Here is a 17,394-nt window from a genome sequence, read left to right as displayed (position 1 = left end):
ACTTTCGGACAATTCTGGAGAATGTTGAGAAATTTAGATACTTTCCTGTGGTCATGTAGTTAGGAAAAGTTCAAGATATGTAATAGTAAGTAAGTACTCCAACATACACAATGGTTCTTTGATCTGCTTCTTTAAAAGGAAAGGCAACTTTTGAGGGGTTAACAATCACTTTAATCAAACACACGTATCATTCACTTAGGTCAAGGAAAAAAGTCAGCACTCTGAACTTCAGAGAAAACACAGAGAAATCAAAAGTCAACAGAAAGAGCTATCAAAAGTCAACAGAAAGAGCTTCCAAAACTGTCTGTCCATTACATACATACACAGTTACCAGAAAGGGAAGCACTAACTTGGGGGTTTAGTGGCTTCCCAGAGTCTCTCTGGCCAAAGAAACACTTCCAGTCAGTGAGCCCCAAAGAAAAGCCTCACCCTCAGAGGATTTATACACTTTTAAGAGCCAGAGGGTACAGAGAACTGTACCTCAACAGGAAAAGCAAAAGGTACTGGGGACCCTCCTACAAAACAACTCCCCTAATCAAGCTTCCCTCAATGGTCAGGCCCATCAATGGGTGCGGAAGATCTTCTTCAATCACATTATGCAATCAGAGGCACTTTAGTAAAACCAAAACAGCAAAAGATCCTAATTTGACTGCCATCACAGGAAACCATAGTGCTCCTAGTTTGTGAACTTGGGTAGTTATAAGGGTAGCATTGTCCTCAAAAGAAATAGGGAAGTTTAGAGAAGGAGGAGGAGATTTATGGATAAAAACAATGAGTTTATAATGATATATATGATTATTATAATGATAATAATATTGTTATGTCTAAAATCAAACATGACAATATATGTCATAGATATGTCATACATAAGATATACTTCATATATGTATATCACATATATACACACATACATTTCATACAACTAGCAAGAAGTTGCTATTGTATGTTACAATGGAACTCAGAATAGATATTTGGATTGGAAAAATAGACTTGAGAGCTGTCTTCACAGAGATGACAATTGAACCCATGGCCGTTGATAAGATGTCCAAGAGAAGGTAAAGAGAAAGAAGAGAGCTTTGGTTGAAGTTAAGGAATGAGAAATCCCTAATGATTCAACAAAGGAGACTAAGAATGAGCAGTCAGGCAGATAAGAAGAGAGCCAGGAGAGAGTGGTGCTACCAAAGTTAAGAGAATTGAGAATATTCAGGAAAAAGGATAGTCAACAATGTCAAAAACTGAAGGATAATGACCAAGAAGCCAGGTTTCAAAGAGCTGAAAAGTGACTGGGAAGTGAGAAAGTTAATACAAAATTGTTGATGGCTTTTTATAAAACCATCTACATTCACTTCACATTCATTTATTCCCTATGAAGCACAAACAGGAGGACAAGACTAAAATAGTGATAGGGAATAAATGGAAGAGAACTTGTGATTCCTTTGTCTCTGTCTCTTTCTCTCTCTGTCTCTCTGTCTGTCTGTCTCTCTCTCTCAAACTATAATGTAGAAATGCAGAGTAGGTTCTGATTTCAGCTTTGGATGTCCATATCCTAATGTTCTATTCCTAGATTTTAATACTATCATTCACTTTAATCACAGGCTGATGGACTTAGCATGTAAATATGCATTTCATTCACTCCTCCAGGGTCCTTACGTGCATGCATGTGCACACTCACACGTGCATGCGCGCACACACACACACACACACACACACACACACACACACACACACATGCACACACTTTTTCTCCCCTCTGCCCCCAGGTTCACACTCCAGCCCAAGACCCAACACTTGGGAAACATGGCACAGGAACAAGGACACTGCCCTAGCAACTGGGGTGCCAGGGACGGCGAGATGGACAAGTCCAAGAAGGTGACTCTCATCACCAGCCAAGATGATTCATATTTGCTTAATTCCTCCTGTAAAAGGGTTATGAGGTCCATGGAACTGGACTTTGCTAGAGTTCCTGCAACACAGAGCAAATCCAGAATCTGTATAAGAACCCTCTGGCTCATATTGAAGGAAGTAGGAACTTAAATTATGGAGATCTCATATAGAGTAGCTGCCTTGTAAATATAATTAATGAAGCAAAATCTACAACTTAGGAGTCCAGAGCCATGTCCAAATTTCTTTCGAGCTTGCTGAATATATTGCTGATGTTAATGTTGTTGGAGCCCTATGACACCTTGATGCAGTTAAGACTTGTGACCTTATCAATTGTGTAAAGTTCCACGAAGCCTCAATAAGTGAATTTTATGGAAAAGCACAAGACATCTCACAAAAGGAGGCTACCCCTTTAATACTCAGTGACCATATGGAGCAACAAACTTTATGCTCAATGGATTTTGGTGAAATTCTATGAGGTCTACAGCCTGTTTGCTGTGAATGGCATTCTTTTCAATTCTTTTCAATCATGAGAGTCCTAGAAGAGGGGCTAATTTTGTAATTTAAAAAAAATTAGATAATTTATAGCTAAAATTAGGTAATCTGGATGCCAAGTGAGATTGGGTCCATGCCAAGGACTACATTGAGGCTATGTGGCCAGTGTTGCAGACCAATGAGCTAGAAGACTTTGCCATTGCTGCTGGTGAAGGCTACAGTATCCATGAATTTGTGAAGAAATCTTTTATTTTTTTTACGTTGGGAAAACTTGTGTGGGAAGGAAAGAATGAGAACAAGGTGGATTGGTTTAAGGAGAGCTATAGGATGCATGTGACTGTAGTTCTCAAGAATTACTGACCAAATGAAATGGATTTTCTCTAATGAGATTGTAGCAAAGCAAAACTAACCTGAAAGCAACCTGGGGCTGAAAAGCCCCAGGTTGCTTTGAAAGGATTGGGTGAAAGAGACAATAGAGGCTGATGCGGTTTTCATGAGGCACAACCTTAATACCTAAGCTGACTTCTGGTCCCTGTCAGAGCAGGTCTCCTGAAAAGATATGATCACCTTAGCCAATCCTCAGGAAGGTTAGGATGGAGGATTCATTTGTGCCTTGCAAACAATTGGTGAAGGGTATCTGACTGAAAAGAGGAACTAACAATTGATGTGGCAGAGGAGAGAAAGATTTAGTCACGTCCAACACTGATTTTTTTCTCTGATTCTCTGATGTCATTGATTGTCTTACCTTGTCTAGAAAAAAAGAAAAAAACTTTCACTCCCAGAAGCACAGCAAAATTGAAACTTCAACCACACTAAAGCTTGGTTTCACATTATTTCATTATAGATGCTTCGTCTGAAGGATTTTACATAATAGGTAAGATAGTTTTAATCACAAATTGTTCATTTTACTTAAAATTATGTTATGAGACAAAATAAATTGTAGGATCTTTAAACTGTCTTACTTTTTTCTTATTAAACTGGTCTTTCTATCAAAAATATATGTATTTCATGCTACTCAATGGAAATATTTTTTTGAAGTCTTAAATATGGACAACTTTTTAAAATGAACTGTATTATCTTTTGGAGAGAAGTGGATCTGAATTATCATTTTCCAAGAGCTAAAAGATTAGAAAGATATACAAGCTCAGGCCCCTTAAATATAATTAGGTGTCATTGCACAGATCGAGCTAAAACTCATTTCCTGCCATTAACTTGGTGGGCTTTACCAAGGATAATTATGCCCCAAACAGGTTATCTACTACTGACAATGTTAATTTACTGCATGACTTGGCATAGAAATTATTCAAGACCAACAGGTATCCCAGAAACAATTGCTTAATAGGTGAACCATATGTCTCGCTCACCCCAAGTGAAGAGGAAATTGGTCTCAGCAGAATCCCAAATTCAATATAGATGAGACCCTCCCCTGTGCTAACCACTAGGTAAGGGAGGGGACAATTACACATTTGCATAAGGAAAGTATTTCCTACACACAGCTAAACAGATATTCTTCTGGCAGATAACGTTCCTTTCCTCTTAGCTTTAGAAAATGGAAATCTGAAGGACTGACTTTTTTTCATTCCTGCTCCATAATTAAGGCAGTGAGAGTAGCAAAATATTAATATTTCTGTCCTATAAGCACCACAATATTAATGCCAAGTCTTCTTTTCTCCATTTTAAAACTAGGCTTCTTTTCTAAAACAGGTAATACTAATACCTAACATTTATATGTTATTTACTATGTGCCAGATATTGTGCTATGAACTTTACAATCCTTATCTCATTTGATATTCATAACTACATTGGGAAACAGGCACTTTTATTATTACTATTTTATTGAATAGGAAAGTGAGGCAAGCAAGCTAAGTGATTTACCCACAATCATAGTGCTAGTAGGCATCTGAGACTGAATTTGAACTCAGGTCTTCCTTACTTCAAGGTTCGTTGGCACTCTACTGGACTATCTAACCTATGGAAGACATTGAAATCATATAGAGAAATGAATGGTGATTATAAGATGGTCTGAAGTTCAGATTTAGACAGGACTAAATACAAGTAAAGTCAACTAGGTGGTGAAGTAGATAGAGCATGGGGCCAGGGGTCAGAAAGATCTGAGTTCAAATCAGATCTCAGGTACTTATTAGGCATGTGTCCCTTGGTGAGCCACTTATCCCTCTTCACCTCAGTTTCCTCATCTGTAAAATGAACTGGAAAAGGAAATGACAAACCAGTCCCATATCTTTGCCAAGAAAACCCAAAATCATCCTCTACTGAACTCCTTTTTCCTACTGAGTGAAACTCCATTTCTTATCTCATTGCCCTCCAACTTTCACAGCTTATATTCCGGTTATTCATTCCCTAAGTGACATTCTTTCTTTTGTTGTTATTCATAAATTTATTCCTGTATATTAAAAAAACAAACAAACATGGGACTTGAACATAGAACATAGAATAAGCCTTAGAGTTTATTCAGTCATCATTCTGGGGATGAGTAATTGACAATCAGAGAGAAGTAGTATCAAGAAACATACTGATAGAGAAGCCCCGAGCCAAGATTTGAAAGTCAGTATGTCTCCTCTAATCTAGTGGTATAATTTTGATTCAATTAGGAAAATTAAAAACCTTTAATATGCAATGGTCTGAGCTAGAGATATGTTACAAAGATATAAAATGATACCACCCTCTTACTTAACATGTTTACAGTCTGATATATATACATAAATGTATATATGGATATAAAAATCATAGTGCAAAATTTAATAAGTAAATTGATAGTTTCTGCTAGAAATGCTAGAAATACATTCAGTATATTCTTCATGACAGAAAGGTACTGCTAAGCAGCCTTTCTGAACTCCACTTAATTCTAGTGCTTTCCTATTTATCCTATGTATATCTTGCTTTGAATATATTTGTTGCCATGTCATCTCTTCCATTAGATTGTAAGTTCCTTGAAGGCAGTGACTATTTTTGTCTCTTTTTGTATCCCTAGTCCTTAGCACAGTGATTGGAACATTTTTCTTGTTCAGTCATTTCAGTTGTGTCCAACTCTTGGTGACCCCACTTGGGGTTTTCTTGGCAAAGATAGAAGAGTAGTTTGTCATTTCCTCATCCAACTCATTTTATAGACGAAGAAATTGAAGCAGACTTAAGTGACTTGCCCAGGGTCACACAGTCATTAAATGTGTAAGGCCAGATTTAACCTCAGGAAGATGTCTTCCTAACTTCAGGCCCAGAAATCTATCCACTGTTCTACTTAAATGTCTGATTAAAACATAGTAGGCATTTAATAAATGTTTATTGATTGCTGTTTGAAGATCAGTCTAGATAAGCATGATATAACTCATCATTAGTAGTTAGAGCATCTTGAGGTACACTCTTTGGCCATGGGAATCCATGAAACAAAGAAAAAAATGGCCCTCAGTCATGTGCTTCCACAATGATAGTGAGAAAGTGGCAGAAAAAGGGTGGAATATACTGAAAATTGCAATGATTTTAGATTTCAAAAATCATTTAAAAAGTAGACACTAAATGTAGGATCTTTGTCTTATGTCCAGTGATTTTACATATTATTCTAACAGTTAGTGACATTCATATGTTATATGAAAAGAAAGACAGAAGTAAATTATACCAAATGGAAGAAAGATTTAATAGTCTTTGTAAAGGCAAAGGTATTACTGGAGTTGTTTCATTCTGAGCCAGCATACATTAAGAAATGACACTTCAAGGAACATTTGCCTATTGTCTTGCACTAGCTATGATAATAAAGCAAAAAGAACAACTCAAGAAAATTACAGTTATATTATATTATATGGCAGTATCTATTGTTGGGGATTATAAAGTAAAGAGTGTCCATGAAGGATTACCATTATGAACTTGACAAGATCCTCTAAAACGTCAAGTTATATTTTGATATTTGGTTGGCTCAGTATGAGGGAGAACATAAAGGGGGATGCTAACAAATATGTAAAAAAAAATGTCTCTTGTGAATGAACAATGAATGGGGAAAATACATGCATTAAGCATTTACTGTGTGCAAAGCACTGGGCTAATTTCTGAGTTTTAAATGGAAAAATATGAAAATTCCTACTCAAAGAACTACCAAGAAAACAATATATATATCATTTATTTGAATTGTACATCAGATGGAAGGCCCAATGGCTCTTAAGATGCAGCAACAAAGCTGCATATTATTTATTGTCATTTCCATCAATGAAACAGTATCTGTTTCTGGTGTAGAGTATAAGAAATGAAAGTCTTAGGCTTATAGACTACTCAGGAGACTTCTACCAATATAACATGAATGGTTTCCACATAAGAGTCAGAAAATAATGGGAAAATGTAAGAAATGAAATGTAGGAGAAATGACATTTTCTAATTGGTGATTGCCAGCAGACTTAGCTCTCTGGGTACATCAGACCAAGGAATAATTTAGAGAAAAAGTCAAAACAAACATCAAATTAGAAGAAAATCAATCACCCAACACTCTTTTTTATAAGAGTCTACCATGTGTCAAGTATTTTTAATAATACAAATACCAGGAAAGATTGACAGTATAATAATAAGTAGCGTTTATATAGTACCTACTATGTGCCTCCAGGTACCATGCTAAGTACTTCAGAAATATCTCATTTGATCTTTGCAACCATGCAAGGCAGGTACTATTATTATCCAGATTTTACAAATGAGAAAAACTGAGCCCAACAGAAGTTAAATGACTTGCCCCAGGTTGCACAGCCCCTTTGAGGTAAGTTTTGAACTCAACTCTGTATAACACTTTAAATTTTGCAAGTATTATCTTATTTGTTCCTTACAATAATCCTGAGATGTAGGTACTATTATCATAACAACATTATAAGTAGGGAAAGTGAAGCAGACACAGAGGTGAAAAGTTTGCCCAGGCTCACACATCTAGTAAGTGTATATGGCTAGATTTCAACTCAGATCTTCTTGATTCCAGGTTCAGTGCTCTATCCACTGTACCACCTAGATTCTGTGACAACCTATAAAAGCTCTGAAAACCATAAAGTGAGTTGATGAAGGAAAAAAAGGGGGGGGGAATGTGAAAAGGAAAACATACTGATTTTAATTATTACTATTTTAAAGAAATATTTATCCAGTATTAAAGTCACCACAGTGAAGGGACCACAATAACCTATAACCTGCCTTAACCAACAAATATTGGTTCTCTTTGGTAAGCAGAAAAAAATGTCAACCAAGGACAGCAGTGATTTAGAAGACAAACTAATTTGTAAAACAGTATGGAGGAGGATATGGCAAACTACTCCAGTATCATTGCCAAGAAAACCTTATGGACAATTTGCTTCATGGGGTCACAGAGAGTCGGACATGGCAGAAGGATTGAAAACCAGCAATGGAGGAGGATATCAAAATATCATAGTCAGAATCACCTCATAAAAAAAAAAAAAAGTTGTGGAAAAGGAGAAAAAAAGTTAACAGAAAGCTTTATGTGAAGCCCAACTGAGTTGCATTATTTCAAGAGCTATCCTAAGTAGTACCTCTGCTTAACAACTGTGACCAAAGTCAAGTCACAGTAATAGACAAAATAGTAAGGGAATTACTGAGCCTCCTGGCTTCTCTCATTTCCTTTAAGTTCCTGTTAAAATCTTACCTTCCAGAAGAAACTTTTCTGGATTCCAGTTAATACAAAATCTTCCTTCTATTGGCGATTTCCAATTTATCCCAAATATATCTTGTTTGTACATGGTTATTTTCATGTTATCTCTCTCATTATCCTTTGAATCATTTGAAAACAAGAACTGTATTTTGCTTTTTTATTTTAATCACCAGTGAATTTTGTTGCTTGTTCAGTCTTTTCTGTTGTGTCTGACTCTTAGTGACCCCATTTGGGGTTTCCATGACAAAAATGTGGCAATGGTTTGCAATTGCCTTGCTCAGCTCATTTTATAGATTATGAAAGTGAAGCAAACAGGGTGAAGTGACTTGTCCAGAGTCACACAGCTAGTAAGCATCTGACTTCAGATTTGACTCAAGAATATACATCGCTTTACTCTGATATAACACTAAGTAGCTTATGTTTCTTGATTGGCTGACTCATTCCCTATGTACTGAAGATGCAAAACAAAATGGAAACAATCTCTCCTCTCAGGGAGATAAGAACATATATCTGCCTAAACTCAATGAACCGTAATGTGATAAATGATATAAATAAAAATTAACCTTGAAACGAGAGGCACTAACAGCTTAGATGAAAGGGGGGGAGAGAAGCCTCCCTGTCTCCCCCATCCACCCCTATAGTGGGTGAAATTTGAACTGAGTGTTGAAGGAAACTAATATTACAAACAGGCAAAGGTAAGAAGGGAAAATGTGGGGCAGCTAGTGTAAAGGCCATGAGACTGATATAGTACCTTTTGTGAGAAAAAAAAAAGTAGATGAGCTAGTATACCTTAACTATAAAGAATATGAAGGAGAATAGTTGAAAAGCAGGGGTTGATTGTGGTGTGGACTGTGTCATGCTTTATATGCCAGGCAAAGCAGTTTATATTACCTGTGATTGAGAACCACTGGAGTTTACTGCATAGGTGAGGCTCCTTTAGGAAAATCATCTTGGCAGCTGTGGGGAGTATAAATTTATATGGGGAAAGAGATGAGGCATAGAAATGAAATGGATGTTTACTGAAACAATCTTGGTGAGAGGCAGAAGGACTAAATAAGGATGGTGGTTTTGGGAATGAATGAAATGGTTGAATTTCAGAGATATTGTGGATCAAAATAACAATATTTAGCAACTGATTGAATGTGTGTGGTCAGTTAGAGTGAGGATTGAACACAAAGGATAATAGCAAGGTCATGAATCTGGATAACTGAAAGGATAGTAATAACTTCAAAAGTAATTGGGAAGCTCAGAAGAAGAGGGGGAGAAAGAGATATTGTATTTAAATATGGTGAATTTCAGAGGCTGATCCTCTTTGAATCTACTTTGAAATGTGCAGTAGGCAGTTAGTGACATGGGACTAGAGTTTAGATGAGAGAACAGAGCTAGATATCTCAATCTGGAAATCATTTGGATGGGGATGATAATTAGTCCATTGACCTTAACAATATATCAAATGATAGTATGTAGAAATGACAAGGAAGGAGGCCCAGGAGAGAGCCAAGGGATAGTTAGTAGATATGGCATGGATACTGGATGAGCAAAAATGGTGATGAGTGATCTTATAGGTAGGATAACAACCAAGAGAAAACAGTGTCACAAAATCTCAGGAGAGAATATTCTGGAGGAGAAGACAGTTGAATGATGAGAAGGTCAGATGCCAAATTCTACAAAAACAGTGAAAGAAGAGGAAGTGGAGATACAAGTTAAGTGTTTTTCTTTGAGTTTTGTTGAGAAAGGGAGAAGAGACACAGGGCAATGACCAAGAGCATTAGTAGGATCTAGTGAGGTGATTTTTATTTATTTGTTTGTTTGTTCATTCATTCATTCATTCATTCATTCATTTATTTTTAAGATATGAGAGACTTGAGTAGGTTTGTAAACATCAGGAAAAGAACCAGTAGATAGATTGTGTGTGTGTATGTATGTGTGTGTGTGTGTGTGCATGTGTATGTATGAGAAAGAGAGAGAGACTGAAAGAATGAGAGACAGAGAGAGACAGAGGCAGAAACAGACACACAGAGAGACAAACACAGACAGGGAAAGAGAGAGATAGGAAAAAAGACACAGAAACAGTAAGAGAGAGACAGTGGGAGGGAAGGAGGAAGGGAGAGAGAGAGAGAAAGCCACTTTATTGGAGAAAATTGAGGTCTTGGGATTAAGCACTGTGGGAAGTAAGAAAGTTCTGTTCTCCACATTCCTAGGTGATAAGAGTTGTGACTTAGCATGGACAGGTTAGAGGTCAGAAACTAATGTGTAGACCCAAGGAGCTGTGTGAGGAAGGGCCTATCAGAGAGAAGAACGTGGCCAGGTGATGGTGTTGTGGGGCATCCAAAGTTAGGAAAACAGTCTAAGAAGCCCCATCTTTCTGCATGTGTTGTAGTCTTCCTGTAACCTTACTGGGGAAGCTACCCATCCATTCAGGGGGAATGGATGTAAAGATTAATAAAAGCTTTCCTGATTTCACAACAGGCATTGTCCTTTGTTTAAGGTGAGCATGTTTCTCACAGTTGGGGATTTGTTAGCAGGCTCATTTCTAACAAGCACACAGGTAAAATGCTTGATTTTGTCAAGCAGAAAGGCCATCTCTTCATCAAGGTCTAGATGACTGGTGGTGAATTCAAGGGGTTGTGTGAAATGAGAAATGGAGATGAGGAAGCTCACACCAAGTAACTTTGATTAACTGTTAAACGTTAATTGAAGTCCTCAATGCACAGGGTAAGGAGGGGTGGATGGGGAGAGAAGAATTCCATAACTGTTTGTGTGAGTTACTGTGATGTGAGCAATAGAAAATCAATGAGGTTAGAATAACCCTGAGCAAATCACCTCAAGTACCAGGACCTGGGTTTTTCATCAGTAAAACAACAATGACTCTTTCACTCTGAGGCATAACTAGTGTGGGATGAATGGGATTTTATCTTTCTATGCTGACATCTGGGAAGGGTGGATGTTTCCTTCACTGAAGAGCATACTTCCATTATATAGCTGCCATCTTCACACACCACTCTCCTAGGCTACTATATAGTGCAACTGTCCTCAAGATAACCAGCAGTGTGATCATTCTGGGAAAAGAGGTGATCCAACCCTTGCTGGGAATGGTGATATGAGAAGGCTGAGATCCAATTGTCCAGTCATTATGGTCCAATCACTCTGTAATTACTCCGGAGACCCAGCTTCTTTCTCAACTCAGGAAGGTAGAGAAGGCAACAATACTCTTTCCTGACATCACATCTACAATCAAACTATCTTCTATGCAATTGTTCCTCTCCTGGGATCCTCATTTTTTCTTCCTTCCTTCCTTCCTTCCCCCCCCCTCTTTTTTTTTCTCTTTCGCTGTTCTCTTTCAGGTAAAAACATTCTTATTTATGTCTCTACTTGCAGTACTCTACCTTGAAGAGTAATTGTGAGGAAATTATTATGCATGCCATATGAATAATAAAAATTGCATTGTTAATAATAATTATAACTATATGTTTGCCATGTTTGATCCTTGTTGATATGCAGAAATCCATGGAAGAGTTAACTCTTTTTTTAAATTGTATTTAATTATTTATTTTTTTAATGTTCTACAATCACTACCATAAAACTTAGATTTTTACCCCCCCCACCTACCCCACCCCACCCCTCCCTCCCCAAGACGGCATACAATTCTATATAGGATCTACACATACTTTCCTATTGAATACATTTTCACTATAGTCATGCTATGTAGACGAACTAAAATAAATGGAAGAAATCATATAACAAATCAAAACATAATACACACACACACACACACACACACACACACACACACACAAACAAACATGATCAGCTACATTCTGTGAATGAATTCCATAGTTCTTTCTCTGATTGTGGAAGGCATTTTGCCTTAGAAAATCATTGGGAATTTTTTTTTTTTAAGGTTCTTGCATTATTACGAAGTTCCAAGTCTACCAGAAAAATTTCTCGTACACAGTGGTCATAGCTGTGCACAAAGTTCTCCTGGTTCTGCTTCTTTTGCTCAACATCAGATCATATAAGTCCTTCCAGGTCTCCCTGAAGTCTTCTTGTTCATCATTTCTTACAGCACAATAGTACTCTATTACATTCATATACCATGATTTATTCAGCCTTTCCCCAATTGATGGGCATCCCCTTGATTTCCAGTTTTTGACCACTACAAAGAGTGCTGCTATAAATATTTTTGTACATGTGGGACCCTTTCCCCATTTTTATAATCGCTTAGGGATACAGTCCTAGTAGCAATATTGCTGGGTCAAACGGTATGCACATTTTTGTAGCCCTTTGGGCATGGTTCCAAACTGCTCTCCAGAACAGTTGGATGAGCTCACAGCTCCACCAACAATGAATTAGTGTTCCAGCTCTCCCACATCCTCTCCAACATTTATCATTTTCCTGTTCTGTCATGTTTTCCAGTCTTATAGATGTGATGTGGTACCTCAGAGTTATTTTGATTTGCATCTCTCTAATCAAAAGTGATTTGAAGCATTTTTTCATATGATTATAGATATCTTTAATTTCTTCCTATGAAAATTGCCTGTTCATATCCTTTGACCATTTATCAACTGGGGAATGAAGAGTTAATTCTTTAAGCTACTATCAGTCATTTACACCTGTGGGAGATAATGACAGTTAGAACCATGGATTCATTAATACAAACCAAGCTAGAATGAATAGTTACCATAGAAGAGGAATCAAAAAAATTAAAGAATCTAAGACTTTGACTGTATTTTACCTAATCTGACCTGAAGGTACTTGAAAATATGAAAGATGTCTTTTCTGTGGCAATACAACGGACACCTGTCTGCTCTGAAAGTTGTTCTGTTGTTGTTCAGTCCTTTCAGTCACATGTAACACTTCATGACTCCATCTGGCATTTCTTGACTGAAATACTGGAGTGGTTTTCCATTTCCTTGTCCAGGTCAGTTTACAGATGAGAAACTGAGACAAATAGGGGTTAAGTGACTTGCCCACAGTCACGTAGCTAATAAGTGTCTAAGGCCAGATTTGAAATCAGGTAAATGACTTTTCTTGACTCCAGGCTCAGCACTCTATCCACTGAGTCACCTAACTGCCCTCTGCTCTAAAGTACCAGATTTGAATTAACAATAACACCTTACATTTCAAAATTATACAGTACATCCAAGAATGAATTGTATTATATCCCAAAAGGGCAGTAATCTAGCATCTGTTTGAAGATTTCCATGGTGAGAAAAATACTCTCTCACAGCAGCCTTTATTTACATTATGCCTTCTTTATCTTCCTTCTTTAGCTTACTCCTAGTTCTGCCCTGTGAAGCCAAGAGGAATTAGTTTATATCACTTCCTTGTGATGGTCCTTTAAATATTTATTATGATAATATCTGATATTTAGATGATACTTTAAGTGAGGTTTTTGAGGTGCTTTATACATGCTACTGCATTTTCATCTCATAACAATCTTTTCAGGTTAATAATATGACAGAGAGTAGTATTCTAATTTTACTAAAGAGGAAACTGAGACTCAACGAGATTAAATGATTGGACTATGGTCAGGAAGCCAGCTGGAAGTTGGATTTGAACCTGTGTGCCTAACTCCAAGTCCAGCACTCTATTCACTCTCCTCTTCCTCCACTTACAGACAATTAGCATTCCCTCTCTTTCTATTTTTCTCCTGTGTAAAGAGCCTTAGAAATATCTTTATGGTGGTGTTTCTGGATCTCTTTCTTCCAGCTCAGTGTATCAATTTAGAGGACAGGTTCTTACTGTCTTCACAGTCCTTCAATGTAGTTTAAAAAAAGACAGTTTAATACCAAGCCAATAAAAATAATTAGGAAGTTAAAATAGGAAGTTACCAGATGGTGGGGTGGAATGAGCTCCTCTCTTGCCTTTTTTTTTTTTTGATCCCTCACCAACACCAAAACCCACTATGTGGAAGCCTTTCCCTAAACGGCAGTGTAACTTGTATTTCCAAGAGTCTCTGTGTCTCAGCATATAGGCAATGTCACACATTATATTAGCCTCCAGCTTGGTATGAATTGCTGAATGTGGTCTGTGATACTTTCCTTGGACACACAAATTCACAGTTATAGCTCTGCCTGGCTCTAAGTCTAGGGCTCTTTTTCCTATATGCCTATGTCCTATATCATATCATACAGCTTTTGTACTCATGTCATCATGTTTAGGATCAGTAGGGATAGCATCTAATCTGAATTTCTCATTTTGCAGATTAGGGAATGGATACTTGAAATAGTTTGCCTACTGACCTAAAATCACATAATAAATGACAGAATTGAAATGTGAACCTAAGGGTTTTCCTCAGGTCTTAAATGAGTTCTTTCCTCTACAGTCTCCAATTTTGATTTTAATGTCCTGAGAAAAACATAATCTTCATGAGAAGTACACTTGCAGTAATAAATTCCCTATCTTAAATATTCAGATAATGCTTCAGTCAACAAAAGCCTATGTAAGATAGTGAGGAAACCCCTTGTTTTCATTTCAAGAGACCTGGGTTTGGTTTCTAGCTATAATGCTTGGTGTAAGTACACAATGTAATAATCACATAACCTCTCTTTTCACTTTTCCTCCGTTGTAAAAGTGAATAAAATATCCTAACACTAGCAAAGTCATAACTTTGGGGGAAGCTCTTTGTATACTTTAGAATACTCTGGGGAAAAGAGTAATAGGAATTGCAGTAGTGATGATGGTGCTAATTTATGGGGAATTGCAAGCTCCACAAACATATGGACTTTAAAAAACCCCACAAAACCATGGTTTGATGTCAGAGCACATGAATTCCAATCTTCTGTATACTTGCTGCTATCAATAGACCAATCATTTCACCTCACTGGCCTCAGTTTCTTCTTACATAAAATGAGCAGTTTGGACTATGAGCTCTCCTAGTTCTCTTCTACCTATAAATCTTGGATACTAAAGCTATGTGACATGAATAGAAAAGAAAAATCTTTTCTGGGTCAACAGGAACTTTCAAATACTATTTTTATTTATTGAGTAATGATCATGAAGTTATGTTTGGTTAATGAATTACAGAAGTCTCCATTTAATAGTCATGTTCTTTAATGTGTTTACATATTTAATGAAGTAAAATTAATTTTTTATAATATGTTGTTTCAACTTTAAGGATTATTCACATTATGAAAACTGGGATGATTAGTAACAATGATGCCCAAACAGAATATAGGGTTTATCTTGATTGTCTGTTCTAAGATTTCCTCAGTCTCTGTTCATATGTTTTCAGATTTTTTTTCAAATGATTTTTGTTTCCTTTTTCTCCATGTAACAATGTTTTAAAATTCCTAATGGCTCTCTTAATGAAATATATTTTTGATCTTAAAATTAAATAAAACAATAATGGCCAGGAAAATAAGTATATGTAGACAAAAATGAATGATGGCAAGTGTTTCAAAGTAAGTCTTATGTCAATTGAAAGAAATATTATATGCAAAACCATTCATCATAAACTTATCAGTCTTTCCTTAATTAAAAGTCCTCTCAGGACCTCCTCTCTCCAACAAAATGGCAGTGTTTTTTTTTCCCTCTTCTAAACTTTTATGACATGATGACTCTCCAAAGAATTTATATAGATATTATTATGATGATTTGACTATATGTGTTATGTTCTCTATAAGATTATAGATACATTGATATTAAGAATTACTCCTTACGGGGTAGAGCCAAGATGACAGAGTAAAAGCATGGACTGGCTAAAGCTCTCCCCACCAAACCCAGCCAAATACTTATAAAAGATGACTCTAAACAAATTCTGGAGCTACAGAACCTATAGAATGATGGAGTGAAGCAAATCTCTAGCCCAAAACATCCTGGAAGGTCATTTGGAGTGTCTATCATGCCATGCTGGGAGCACACTCCAGTGTGGGCCACACCAGCACAGACAGAACCTGAGCAGATCTCAAGAGTACTGAATCTTGGGTACCTGTGGTGGTTTCTAGTCTTTATGAACCCAAAATACTGAGGACAAATTGGAAGGAGAAAAAACCTGTGGGACCTGCATGAGAGAATAGAGTGATGAGACCCCAGCCCCAGGGCTGTGGAGGGGGTGGAGGATCCCGGGGAGGAGGAGCCTGAGGCAGCAGCAGTGACTGTTTCTGGAGATCTAGGTCCACAGATTGAGGGGGGATGGAGTAGGTAGAGAATTACCTTGACAAAGAGCTCAAAAGACAAGTAAATGACTGGGAAAATGAACAAAAACCACAAAAAGAATCAGATAGTAGAACCTTCCTTTGGAGACAAGGAAGACCAAAGTATAATAAGATAAGACAACAAAGTCAAAGCTCCTACATCCAAAGCCTCAAGAAAAATTTTCATTAGTTTTAAGCCATGGGAGAGCTCAAAAAGGATTTTAAAAATCAAGGAAGAGAAGTAGAGCAAAAATTGGGAAGAGAGATGAGAGTGATAGAAGAAAAATCATGAAAAATGAGTCAACTGCTTGCTAAAGGAAACCCACCCCCCAAAATACTCAAGAAAATAACATTTTCAAAAATAGACTAATCCAAATGGCAAAAGAGATTCAAAAAACCAATGAGGAGAAGAATGTCCTAAAAAGCAGAACAGGCTAGATAGAAAAGGAGATCCAAAAGCTCCATCAAGAAAATAATTGTTTAAAGATTAGAATGCAGCAGATAAAAGCTAAGGATCATATGAAAAACCAAGAAATCATAAAACAAAGCCAAAGAAATGAAAATATAGCAGGCAATGTGAAATATCTCATTGGGAAAATGAACTCACCTGGAAAATAGATCCAGAAGAGACAATTTAAAAATTATGGGACTACCTTTTAGCCATAATAAAGAAAAAAGAGCCTAGACATCATCTTTCAAGAAATTGTCAAGGAAAACTGCCCTGATATTGTAGAATCAGAGGGTAAAATAGATATTGAAAGAATCTGCCAATCACCAGCTGAAAGATATCCCCAGTGGAAAACTCCTAGGAATATTGTAGCTAAATTCTAGAGTTCCCTAGGCAAGGAGAAAATATTGCTAGCAACAGAAGGAAACCATTTGAGTACTGTGGAAATAAAACTAAGATAATACAAGATCTAACAACTTCTACATTAAGGGATCACAGGGGTTGGAATATGATAATCCAGAGGTCAAAGGAGTTAGGATTAAAACCGAGAATCATCTACTCAGCAAAATTTAGTATAATACTTCAGGGGGGAAAATGGTCATTCAGTGAAATAGAGAACTTTCAAACATTCTTGTTGAAAAGACCAGAGCTGAATAAAAATCTGACTTTCAAACACAAGAATCAAGATAAGTATGAGAAGGTAAACAGGAAAGAGAAATCAAAAGGGACTTACTAAAGTTGAACTATTTACATTCCTACATGGAAAGATAATATTTGTAACTCTTGAGACTTTTCTC

The 17,394-nt window shown here is 36.9% G+C and overlaps 1 long non-coding RNA gene and 1 pseudogene across 1 annotated transcript in view; both read left to right on the top strand.

Moving 5' to 3' along the window:
- Positions 1–17,394, top strand: part of LOC140527652 (uncharacterized) — a 56,251-nt gene that overhangs the window by 15,471 nt on the left and 23,386 nt on the right. The window lies entirely within an intron of this gene.
- LOC140529756 (GDP-mannose 4,6 dehydratase pseudogene) lies at positions 1,798–2,893 on the top strand (annotated as a pseudogene).

This window comes from Notamacropus eugenii, chromosome 1 (assembly GCF_028372415.1).
Source record: "Notamacropus eugenii isolate mMacEug1 chromosome 1, mMacEug1.pri_v2, whole genome shotgun sequence".
Classification (NCBI taxonomy): domain Eukaryota; kingdom Metazoa; phylum Chordata; class Mammalia; order Diprotodontia; family Macropodidae; genus Notamacropus; species Notamacropus eugenii.
This window is presented reverse-complemented; position numbering and strand designations above follow the sequence as displayed.